The sequence below is a fragment of the Dendropsophus ebraccatus genome, chromosome 13 (genome assembly GCF_027789765.1).
Source record: "Dendropsophus ebraccatus isolate aDenEbr1 chromosome 13, aDenEbr1.pat, whole genome shotgun sequence".
NCBI lineage: Eukaryota > Metazoa > Chordata > Amphibia > Anura > Hylidae > Dendropsophus > Dendropsophus ebraccatus.
Genome location: NC_091466.1, coordinates 65466792 through 65480097, shown reverse-complemented (window position 1 = coordinate 65480097; position 13306 = coordinate 65466792).

Here is a 13306-nt window from a genome sequence, read left to right as displayed (position 1 = left end):
ACGCTCTCTCCTCTCCTTCTTACACAAGGTATGCTGGACAGTGGAGTACAGAAGGGGGAGCGGCTGTCTGCAGCGTGCAGGAGGAGAGAGAACCAGCCCCGGCTGGGCACAGCATCCAGTGACTAAGTGGGCCCTCCTGGTGCAGGGAGCCTGCACTTCCCGGGTGCTGATACTGCCTGGGGAGCCCACTACAGACATGTGCCATGCTGAGCTAACACTTTAGAGTTTGAGCCCGGCCGGCCCCTCTATTGGCCTGGGCCCCTGTGCAGCTGAACAGTGATATGTCCGTCTCTGTAATAAGCCATACTACTAATAATAATAAGCTATACTACTACTACTACTACTACTTCTACTACTACTACTACTACTACTTCTACTACTACTGGCAGTGGCTGGATGAGGAGGAGGCTGTGTGAGACAGCCTCCTACCGCTGCCCGATCACTGCTAGGAACAGCAGAGGGTGGCAGGGAAAGGATGACGTTCCAGGAACGTCATTTTGTAGGAACTACCTGCATTACATGACGTTCCTGGAACGTCATATTGAGGCAAGGGGTAAAGGGGAATCTGTCAGCAGCCGAACCCCACCACTGGTGCTGACAGTGTGCTGTAGCTGGCAGTCCCCTAGTGAGCATGGTACCTTGGTACTGAAGCACGGTACTGTACTGAAGAGTCAAAGAGGAGTTGTGCCTCAGCATTTGTGGTGCACTCTACCATGCCTCAACACTCCTTCCTCCTCCTTTTTGTTCATGAATAATCAATGCTACCCAGCTACCTAATGCTCATTGAGCTGTCAGTCAGTGTCTGCCAATAGAAGACCAATCTGCAATCAGATATAGTTGAATCTCCTAGACTATATTGGAGCTGTGGTCTAGGGGTTAATCACCTGTCTAGAGACCACCAACAGGTCTTTCTTTGGTTTGAATCTACTGATAAAAATTTAATATTTATTTATTTTATATTATCATTATTTTATAATTTTTAAAGAGCAAAGAATTTCCAGTAAAGTCCAAATTATATATATATATATATATATATATATTTTTTTTTTTTTTTTCTTGACAGAAAGAAAAATATAGAAAAAAAATATAGATATATAAATTGTAAGTCTAATTTGGTCCTGATTTCTTTGCAATTTTAAAAATGATACAATAATGAGAAGAAGAAAAAATATTTCCATCAGGGGATTTGATCCAAAGAAACAATAGCTGGTGGTCTCTAGACAGGTGAGTTACCCCTAAACCACAGCTCCAACACATTTGGGCTCAAAGATTTAACTGTATCTGACTGTTTCTTTCAGAAATAAACTGCCTACAGAGGATTCATCTGCAATCAGAGACACCGGCTGACAGCTGAGCGAGCAGGAGGCTGGGCAGCATAGATTATTCATAAAGAAGAGAGAGGAGGAAGGAGTGGTGAGGCGGCCAGAATGCGGCACAAAAACAGAGCCACTACTCCTCTTTGACTCTTCATTACAATGGGAGACGTGAGAATGTGAATAATCCGCTCCAATTACAAATGATCAAAATGCACCATGTTCACTAGGGGACCACCAGCTTCATCACTGTCAGCATCTCAGATAGGGACCAGGTGCTGACAGATTTCCCTTAAGCAAGCTGGTAATCACAGCAGCTGCCTGCGATCGTTTGTGTTCTCTCTGACTGTCAACTCCCCCATATCCCTGATGGACCTTGCACCAAGTGAGAGTAGGGAGCATCACTTAGTTTAGGGCTACATATAGGGCAGATGGCTCAAGTAGGCTGGAACAGTGGGCTGGGTTCAGTACATGCTACACTATGTGCAGACATGGGACAAGCAGCAGAGACATAGGAACATCTAATAAACCAGTAGAATTTGAGATACAGCATTAGAGGTAATTATAGAAATCTAAAAAGATCAAAAGGAAAACTTTGGAAAGAAAATCAGTAGACTGAATTAGAAACCCAGCTCTGCTACAGCATTTTTTTTTAAATTAATAGTTTGCTTATTAATTTTTCAATCTGTCTGCCATACAATTAACAATAAGAATACAACAATATATCGGAAAAGGTGAGGTCTTAGTGGTACCTCGGTTTATAAGTAACTTGGATTAAGAGCGCTTTGCAACAAGAGCTCAGAGTTTTTAAAATTGAAACTTGGTTTAAGAGCTACCTGTACTGGGTGGGAGGGAGATGGGAATGGTCTGCATAGCGGGGTCTACATCTCTGTACTCTGACCCAGGAAGTCTCCCTCACCTTCCAAATGACAGCGGATCCACTTCAGGCTGGGGCTTACATCAGGGGACAGGACTGTGGTAGTAATGTCTTCATAGCTGTAACCCCTCTCTCCTCGGACAATGAGTGCTGCATGGCTCAGGGATTCTCACTTCCTGAATGGTCCATGCTGAACACCCTTTCCCATTGCTGTCATGTGACCACACAGACCTCGGACAGCAGCCCTGCTTCTCTATTCTAGCCTGTTGTACTTCACTACTGCATTATGGGGATCTGCAGCTCTATCCTGTATCTACAAACTGCTGCTGTGTTATCAGGGTTATACAGTTACTATACATTATACTCCACATGCTGATCGATATACTGTGCAGTAATCTTTAATATTACATATTCAGCTGTTTCTAAATGTTTGTTTCATTTGTTTTACATGTTATTCATTAAAAAAAGAAAATCATTAATTTTGGGGTGTGAAACAAATTCTCTGCATTTATAGGATTTCTTATGGGAAAATTTGCTTTGGTCTAAAAGTGGATTATGCTCATACTCCAAGCCACCACTGTGTATATATATATATATATATATATATATATATATATATATATATATATATATAAATTTATTTATTTTCGTATATAAAGTTAAGATGTTCATTATTTGCCTGAATCTGGATTTCTTTCTATCTTATTATTTTTCTCTAATTCATGGTTTTCTCTGATCTTACATTCATTAGATTTTGCTTTCCTAGCGTGACTTTTTGACTGTGATCACTAATGAGTCCTGAGATATGTGAACCATAGAACAATTATATTAATCACTCAGCGGAGCCGCACTATCGGCAGCACTTCACTTTGTTTAAACAAAACCGTTTCCTGAGGCGCAGCATAAAATAAAAACATTGTGACACAGATAAATGGAGAGCACCAAAACACGGCGAAAGCTTATCTTACCACTTATATTATTACTGGGAGGAGGAGGGGCTTCTCCAACAATGCTGGATGTCACTTCCAAATTATAAGAAACAAACTGATATAGTCCCAACTATCACTAAATTGTCACTTAATCTCTAGTAACCCTAATCCTGCACTTACTTTATTCCATCCCTACATTAACCTTGACCCTCTACTTACCCATATCCTCTACTAACCCTAAACTACTTCTAACCCAAATCCTCTAGTAACCCTAAACTACTAACCCATACTGCCTACTTATTCTAACCTTCTACTTATATATATCCCCTACTAATCCTAACCTTCCACTAATCTATATCCCCTACTAATCCTATCCTTCTACTAACTCAAATCCTCCTCTAACCCTAAACCTCTACTTACCTATATCCCCTATTAATCCTATCCTTCTACTAACTCAAATCCTCCTCTAACCATAACCATAACATTCTCTAATAATCCCAAATTTTTACTAACCCATATAATTTACTAACCCTAAACTTCTACTAACCCATATGCTCTACTAATCCAAATCTTCTGCTAATCCATTTTCCTCTTGTAACCCTAACCTTCTACAAATCCATAGCCTCTACTAACCATAATCTTCTACTAACCCATATCCTGTACTAATCCTAACCTTCTACAAACCCAAATCTTCTTCTAACCCTAACTTCCTACTAACCCATATCATCTACTAACATTTTAGTACCCCACATCCTCTACAAACCTTAAACTTCTACTAACCCATGTCTTTTACTAACTCCAACCTTCCATTAACCCAAATCCTCTACTAACCCTAACATTCTACTAATCCAAATCCTCTACTTACCCTAACCCTCTACTATCTTTTAATTCCCATAATCCATTGCTTTCCTTTAGCTTTTTATCACAGTCCATCCACCCTAACTACTCCCCTCCCACAGCACTCCTGCTAGTTTCCTGTCTAGAATTGTTACAGAGCATCTTATTTTACTGCAGGCTATAGCACAATCTAGGAAGTTGCAGCACCTGCTGCTTTCACTCCCTGTCTGCTCTTTGTAGCAGCATTCATTACAAGGCAGGATGCTGTATACACACCTCACTCTGTATGCCCTAATAAAGAAGTATATAAATCTGTGTGTATCCGTCATGGTAATGTAGGTTGAAAGAGATGGTCAGAGATGGTGACATCACTCAGGGGGAGGGGCTAGAGTTCAGTGATACAGCCATGCCTCCTGTGATATCAGAGGATGATGCATTGTCTGAGAAGAGAGGGAGGAGCTGGGGGGGGGGTGTAAATAATACCCTTGTTATAGTTGTTCTATTTCCTGTCAGGGGTAAAGCCAGTACTTCTAGTGATAACATTATATTAGTAAGTTATATATCTAGGGGTGATAGTTTTCTTTATATACAATTTTTCTGGTGCCTATTGGAGCGTTTAAAGTGACTCTGTACCCACAATCTGACTCCCCCAAACCGCTTGTACCTTTGGATAGCCGCTTTTAATCCAAGATCTGTCCCGGGGACCGTTCGGCAGGTGATGCAGTTATTGTCCTAAAAAACAACTTTTAAACTTGCAACCCCGTGCCTAATGGCCGTGGCCTAGATTGTTTATGCATTAGGCTGGCACACCCTCTCTGTCCCTCCTCCCTGCCCTCCTCATCATTAGGAATGCTCCAGGCAGATTGTCTCCTATTCCTCACCTGTGTCAGCATGACACATGTGCTGGATCATTAACCCATAGCTGCACCAGGACGTTACTGAACGTCCTCGTGCCGCTATGGGAGTTTAGAGGGGGGTCGCGCGGCGACCCCCCTCTGAACTGCCGCGATCCCGGGTGCCGCATGTAGCCCGGGATCACGGCTATTAGTGGGCACGGTCCGATCGCCGTGCCCGCTAATTAAGTACTTAGAAGCAGCTGTCAAAGTTGACAGCTGCTTCTAAATACTTGCTTTTATTCATCCCTGGTGGTCTAGTAGGGGGATCGCCCCCCTGCGGCGCGATTGCGGGGGGGCGATCCCCGCATCCATCCCGGGCCGGGTTCTGCGCCGTAATGGCGCTGATCCCGGCTCGGCATTCTATTGCTTTTGGCTGCAGCAGCCACCGATCTCATGGATTCATGCAGTATAACTATACTGCATGGATCTCTATGAGAGATCAGAGTGCATATACTAGAAGTCCCCTAGGGGGAATAACCCTAACCCCAGGGGGGAATAACCCTAACCCCAGGGGGGCTTCTAGTATATGTGTAAAGTAAAAGAAAAATGTATTTTTAATAACACAAAATCCCCTCCCCTAATAAAAGTCTGAATCACCCCCCTTTCCCCATTTTATAAATAAAAATAAATAAATTAATTAATAAACAAACATGTTTGCTATCGCCGCATGCGTAATCGCCCGAAATATTAATTATTCACATTCCTGATCTCACACGGTAAACGGCGCCAGCGCAAAAAAATCCCAAAGTGCAAAATTGCGTATTTTTGGTCGCATCAAATCCAGAATAATTGTAATAAAAAGCGATCAAAAAGTCATATATGCGCAATCAAGGTACCGATAGAAAGATCACATCATGGCGCAAAAAATTACACCTCACACAGACCCATAGACCAAAGCATAAAAGCGCTATAAGCCTGGGAATGGAGCGATTTTAAGGAACATATATTTTCTTGAAAAGGTTTTAATTTTTTACAAGCCATCAAATCAAATAAAAGTTATACATGTTACATATCGTTGTAATCGTAACAACTTAAGGAACATATATAACGAGTCAGTTTTACCCCAGGGCGAACGGAGTAAAAACAAACACCCCCCCCCCCAAATTAAAAAAAAAAACATTTTTTTTTTCAATTTCACCACACATATAATTTTTTTCTGGTTTCCCGACAAATTTTAGGCAAAAATTACATCTGCCATAGCAAAGTACAATTAGTTGCGCAAAAAATAAGGGCTCATTTGGGTCTCTAGGTGGAAAAATGCAGGCGCTATGGCCTTATATACACGAGGAGGGAAAAACGAAAACGCAAAAATGAAAACTGGCTGTGTCCCCTAATTAAGGCACCTGTGCAATGTTGGAGTGGCATGAAGAAAATGTTCCAGTGGCATTCCTAATGATGAAGAGGGTGGGGAGGAGGGACAGAGAGGTGGTGCAAAGTTAGGGCACAGATATTCTAAGCCACGTCCGTTGGGCACAGAGTTGCAAGTTTAAAAGTTGTTTTTAAGGACAATAACTGCATCACCTGCCGAACGGACCCCAGGACAGATCTTGGATTAAAAGCAGCTATCCGAGGGTACAAGTGGTTTGGGGGGGTCAGATTTTGGGTACACTTTAAGTCACTTTAAGAAAAAAACTTCTATAAATTTTCCAAAAACTTTCCCAACTGTTTTTTTTTCTTATTTCCCCCACTTTTTGTTACATCCTCTACTTTTTTTTTTTTTATTATTCCATACCATCCCCACATTCCAATAAGAATTTAAGGCCCTAAGCATTAACAAAAAGAAAAAAAATTATGTTCAAGTAAATCAACCAAATTTACATCCCTGTTGTTTATGTGACTCTGCTCAGGTAGTTCCAAGTAGGTCACCCCATTGCTGTCTAGACAATTGTCAACCTAGGTCTAAAAGTGTCTATTGACCCATAACCATGAAATCTGAGCTTCTTTATTCTAACTGGTCTCAAGCTTCTCTTTTCTCTAGAGCTAAAAACAACTCATAGCACAAATCAGTATGTAGTGTGTTTAGATCATGACAGACCCCTGATGAAGTCAGCATTTTGCTGAGAGAAAGCGTGGGGTAGGGTTAGTACCGGGGTCACTCTCATCTCCTCACAGTCCTTCATTTTGGTTTGTACAACATTGTGTGTATTTAGTATTGTTGTGTATATATTATTTAATCATATCCTCAGGGGAGGTATATTTAGAGTTATTTAAATTCCAGTGTCATGCTCCGCCCCTGAGGACTTCATATTAGACATAACAAAGTGCATCAGTTTTGCCTGTAGTATTTCTTTTTAAAGGGATTATCCAAGATTAAAGGAATATTATTATTATTTGTATTATTTAAAGTCTTCCCGTACTTATTAGCTGCTGTATGTCCTGCAGGAAGTGATGTATTTTTTCCAGTATAACACAGTGCTCTCTGCTGCCACCTCTGCCCACGTCAGAAACTGTGCGGAACAGTAGCAAATCCCCATAGAAAACCTCTCCTGCTCTGGACGGTCCTGACATGGACAGAGGTGGCAGCAGAGAGCACTGTGTCAGACTGGAAAGAATACACCACTTCCGCAAGGACATACAGCAGCTGATATGTACTGAGACTGGAGATTTATAAATAGAAGTAAATTACAAGTCTATATACAGTAGCTTTCTGAAACCAGTTTATTTAAAGGATTTTTTTTCCTGGAGTAGCCCTTTAAGTGTTCATAGTGCTTTATACAAGCTCCGAGCATTGTTTTAATATTTGGAATCATATTATACAGTGACCAGGTCCGGAATACAGCTGTATCCATTGAGAATAACATATATTCATTGCAGTTCTGTTAGCGTAAGGCAACAGTAAGAGAGATGGCTTGTTTTTTATATCCCACCTTTAGAAGATGTATGAGGTATACCGGGCTCGCAGCACTTTACTTGATTCATTCCGCACCCCACCTGTCCATATCCTTGTTGGATCGGAGACGTTTGACATTAAGTAGCATAAAGAATACTGAATGCGAGAGATTCTTCAGGAGAGTTTAACAATCTCCTCCGTCCTCCGCGCTGACTTTCTCTCCCGCTCCTTATTTCTTCTTTCTTCTGCGTCCATATTTTACTTTTATATCTATATATATTTTAGAGGCTGATGGGAAAAGGATGAGAATTTTCGAGGCGTTTGTTGGTGCCGGAGCGGGACGGAGCTCTGGCTATAGCGGAAGGATGAGCATAACACTAAAGGAAACATTTCATCATGTACGGTAACAGAACATAAGGAGAAAATAAATAATAAAAACCCATTTCATATGCTACAGTGGGAGATGGTTTGATGTTATTTATGTCATTGTCTTGATATGTAAGTGGTAGAATAAGTCTGCGGAAACAAATAGTGAAAAATACAGGATGAAGAATCTATAAATATGTCTAAGCCCCTGTTCACATTAGCATTAGGGTTCCATCAGTCAGTTTTCTATTCCTTTTTGACAGCTAGAATAGTGTAGTCTTCTATTCTGAAGGGGAACAACCACAACACATACAGTAGGAACATACAGTATCCTACAGTATATCTTCGCCTTGTGGGCCCATTGGAGTTGAGGGGAGACTAGGTTTAAAGGAACAGTATCATCTAATTTTTTTTTTTTTTACTTTTTAGTAGACATGAATGAACCAAGCTTACCATATCCAGATTTGTTACAAAAAAAAAAAAAAATCACATCTGGTCCAAGATGGCGGGTGCACATTGTACGTTACATTATGTCAAACGTCCAGGTACAAGGGGTTATTACATATTGAATCAAGTCAGCTCCTGTACAGTGAACTGAACACATACATTTGCTAGCGAGACATGGGAAGAAGCTGGGAGAGGCCTATCCTAAAACTGTATCTAGCTGTCAGGGGTGTAGCTACCATGAAGGCAGACCACACAACTGCTATGGGGCCTGTGCAGTAAGGGGGCCTAGAGAAGCGTGGTCTGATTTCATGATATCCTACTGACAGCAACACCCCCCCACCCCCCCCCCCACACACACACACTAGTGTTGGACATACAGCATGTGCCGCCAGTTCGGCTACACAGGGGCCCAAAGAGGGAATAGGGCCCGCCGCTGTAATGTTAAGCCTGCCCACTGTAGTACAGGGAGGACAGGCTGAACATCAAAAGGATCTGATCAGAGGAGCAAGAACTTTCAATGTCATGCACAGAGAGAAGGGGAGTGTTAAAGGCCCTGGATCAAAAAACCCGCAGGTTCTCAATATTACTGTGTAGCGATCAGCCTGACTACACAGAGGAAGAAGGGGAGGACTGAGAGCTGTAGGTTCTGTGTGTGTGTAAGAATGTATGTATGTAATGTATCGGTGGGTATATATGTATGTGTCAGTGTGTGTGTGTATCTAATAAATCCTAGCTACATCTCTGCGGCAGTAGAATAGGTGTCATTGTACGATCGCTGTCCACAGCTCTCCTGGGTGAAGTTAAGCCTATGAGTGGCCTGTTTTACAAACCATGTCTGGCAGCAAAAAAAGTGTCATTGTTAAAAACACTTTTTCTGCTGACAGACATGATTTTATAACAGGCCACCTGATGTAACTTGACAGGGGACTGACAGATTTAACTTCACTCAGGAAAGCTGTGGACAGTGGTTGATCACTGGCTTACAATGACTGAGGTCTGGGTAAAGTTAACCCTGTAAAGCATCTGGCAGGAAGACTGTACAGATTTTTTTTAATACATCTTTGTCTAGTGCCAACTACTAAGATATAACACCTGGAAATATGTTGGTTTTACAGGTTACACTGCAGGTGGTGAAGAGAATACAAAGAACCCACACTAGATAGTGAAAAGACCTGAAAGTTAGTGGCAATGGACGTGGCTAGCAGATGGCATCACAAGACCTTTACTTATCAAACATTAAGAGTCACCTTGGGTTGACCTGTGGCATCAAGTCTTAAAACTCTTAGCATGGGGAATATTTATGTGCTTAGTGACATTTAAGATCTTTAGAATTTGTTCTTGAGGCAAATGCTCAGATTTCTAGTCTGCAGCTCAGATGCAGGACCCCGAGGCGAGCTCTAGATGTTAGAATCCAGCAGCTTTTCCTAACAGTTTATTTTTTTTTTTTTTTATTCATTTCAGTCCACCCCAGAGCTAAATTGAAGATTGTAGTTGCAACATAAAATTTATACAAATTCTCAATAGACACTTATTATGGGAAATGCACATTAAGGGGGGGATTAATGAAGACTAGCTTTCAAGTACGCTGGTCTTATATTAGGCCCCGCCCCCTTTTTCCTGGCAGGATTCAGTAAGAGACGCACACCTCTTAGTGAATCCGGACGGCTGTGCGCCCAAATCTGCGCCCGGCATACGAAATCTACACCTGCTTTCAAGCAGGTGTAGATTTGGATCATAATTTACGCCTGCAAGCAGGCGTAAATCATGATAAATGAGGCGCCTCCCCCCCATCTCGACACGCCCCCCAAGCTCCACCAGCCCGCCCATCGAGCGAGCAGGGCGTACGGGAGGGGTACTCCAGGGAAAAAGGGTGAATCTGCACCCTCTCCCTGGCGTGTGCCTTGGGCATATCTTTCACAAATGTCCCCCATAATGCTTTTTTTCCCTCCACTTACTACCTAAACAAATTCAAGAAAACAAGGCATACTCCTTTATTAACAACTCGGACCAAAGAGGAACAGACTCGGATATATCATTGTCAGAGACAGAACACTCCGATTCGGAACAAAAGAAGGAAATCAAACAAGCGATCGCCTTAGAGGTAGGGGATTATGGGCCCCCCCGAGAGGATGAGGGAGATATGAAAGAGGTTGGGGGTACAATTACTCCTCACATTCCTTATCTCAATCTACATCGGCCCCCTCCACGTCGGATTCAAACAACGCAACATCTTTTTTGGACAAGGGCCCAATACCACCCACACAGGGGTAGGTGATGGCCAACAAGACGGAGTGGAACCTAGACATGCACAAGAGACAGACAACCAGATTATTAACCTGTCCCGTCACATCCTTACAGAAGGAGAAATACAGTTACTACAGAAGGGCCTCTCATTTATCCCTACCAACCGGATTGACAAGTTTTTCCTCATGCGTAATAAAAGGCTACATCAGGACACAGACATGGATCAAAGGGACTATGATGGTATCCAAATTCTTACATCTTTATTGGAGGAACAAGATCGCGTCCCAGGTACTCGGACTGTAGGAACAGAAGTACAAAAATGCCACCATTAAGCAATGAGGATTTGCAATTGATGTTTTTGTGCAGGTTGTAACACAGTCCATAGAAAAATTACATCCACAGATGACACATCAAAACCTGACAAGAGAGGAAAGTAACGCCCTCTTGGCACTTGAAAAGGTTAAATTCATTGTCATAAAACCCTCAGACAAGGGGGGGAACCTTGTAATCATGGATTCATCACAATACAGCACCATGTGCTTACAGGTACTCCAGGACAGGACAAGCTAGGCTGTACTTAGGTCCAACACCACGATTAAATTCCAGAAGGAATTAAAAACCATTCTTGATGATGCACTCCAAGGGGGACTAATAGATAAGCATGAATATTAATTCATGTATCCAAATAGCCCTCAAATAGCGACATTTTATGGCCTTCCCAAAATTCACAAGGGCCCTAATCCCCTTAAGTGCCTTCCAATTGTCTCAGGCATAAACAACATAACACAAAATATTGGAATTTACCTGGACAAAATTCTTAGACCGTTTATCACATCTCTCCCCTCATTTACATTTGTGATACAACTGACCTCTTATTGAGGATCCAAGATGTCACACTCGAGAAACACCATCTGTTGTGCTCTGTGGATGTAGAGGCTCTTTATAGCTCCATCCCCCACCATTTGGGGATTTCAGCCGTTGGCCATTTTCTTAGGAGCCGGAGTGTACACGATATCCCCCACAACAACCTGCTGCTGTCACTACAGAATTTTGTCCTCACTAAGAATTATTTCCTTTTTGCGTCTCACATCTACCACCAGCTCAGGGGCACGGCTATGGGCGCTCCAGTGGCGCCCAGTTATGACAATCTGTTCCTGGGCTGGTGGGAGGAGACCGACATGTTTGGGGATCGCATGCAGAAGTACCAAGACTACATTATTTTCTGGGGTATATTGATGACGTGATTTGGTCAGGCTCACACCAAGAGTTTGAGGCATTCATGGATTACCTAAATGCAAATAATATTGGCATGCATTTCACCTTCGAAATACAAACTCACAAGCTCTGCTTTCTCGATGTTCTCCTTGAAAGGGGTGACAGTGGTCAGATCAACACGTCCGTATACCAGAAACCCACTGCAGGTAATAGCCTGCTTAGATGGGATAGCCATCATCCCGCACCGCTAAGACGTGGGATTCCTAATGGACAATACTTGAGGGCCAGGCGGAATTGTTCATCTCCGCAGGCTTTCAAGCAGGAAGCAAGGACTCTCAAGAAAAGATTCCTCGATCGGGGATACCCTCTTGGAACACTCAAAAGGGCATATCAGGATTCCCTAGCCAGGGACAGGAGCCAACTTCTAATACCACATAGTAAACAGGATGCACCTATGAGAACCAGAATCATTGGTACTTTTGATTCCTCGGCACAACAGGTTAGAGATATTGTCACTCAATTCTGGCCGATCCTTACCTCCGACCCACTGACCTCACAACTGGTGGACAAAAGACCAATGATCACATACAGACGCGGTAGAAACCTGGGAGACAAGATAGTACACAGCCACTATACCCCTCCACCATCCACCATGCGGCTTAGACAGTCTAAACCAACGGGCACTTTTAAATGTGGATCCTGTAAAGCATGCAAGTTTATATATCCAACAAAAACCTTTTGCGGCACAGACGGACATCCGTTATTTACAAACCGTGAGTTTGCTAACTGTAAGACAGAGTGTGTGATCTATATGGCTTCCTGTCCCTGCTATCTCCGTTATGTGGGGAAAACAAAGAGGGAGCTAAGACGTAGGATCCTGGAGCATGTGGGTGACATCACTCACCAGAGGGATAAACCTGTTGCAGCCCACATGCGCCAGGTCCACCCGTTCTCTGAACCTCAGATTTCAGGTCATCGAGGTGATTCGTCCATCCCCTCGTGGGGGTGATATTGACAGACGGCTATTGCAAAAGGAGACCCAGTGGATTTACAGATTGCGTACAGTTAATCCACTGGGCCTAAACGAAGCCCTCTCATTTGTGCCCTTCATTTAATCTAATATATATACTTATGTAAGTTCACCAGCTTACCCTCGTATATCTTAGTGTCAGCCCCACCTTATACCCATACGGATCCAAGAATAATTTTATTTCATTTTTTCATCTTAGCTTATGTTCATTCACCCATCATATCTAATGATACACTTCTTCTCTTTTGTCTATGGGATGACTATGAACAACTAGGCACCAATGTAACATATGGTGGCATGCTGATGCACTTTACAGTATGCC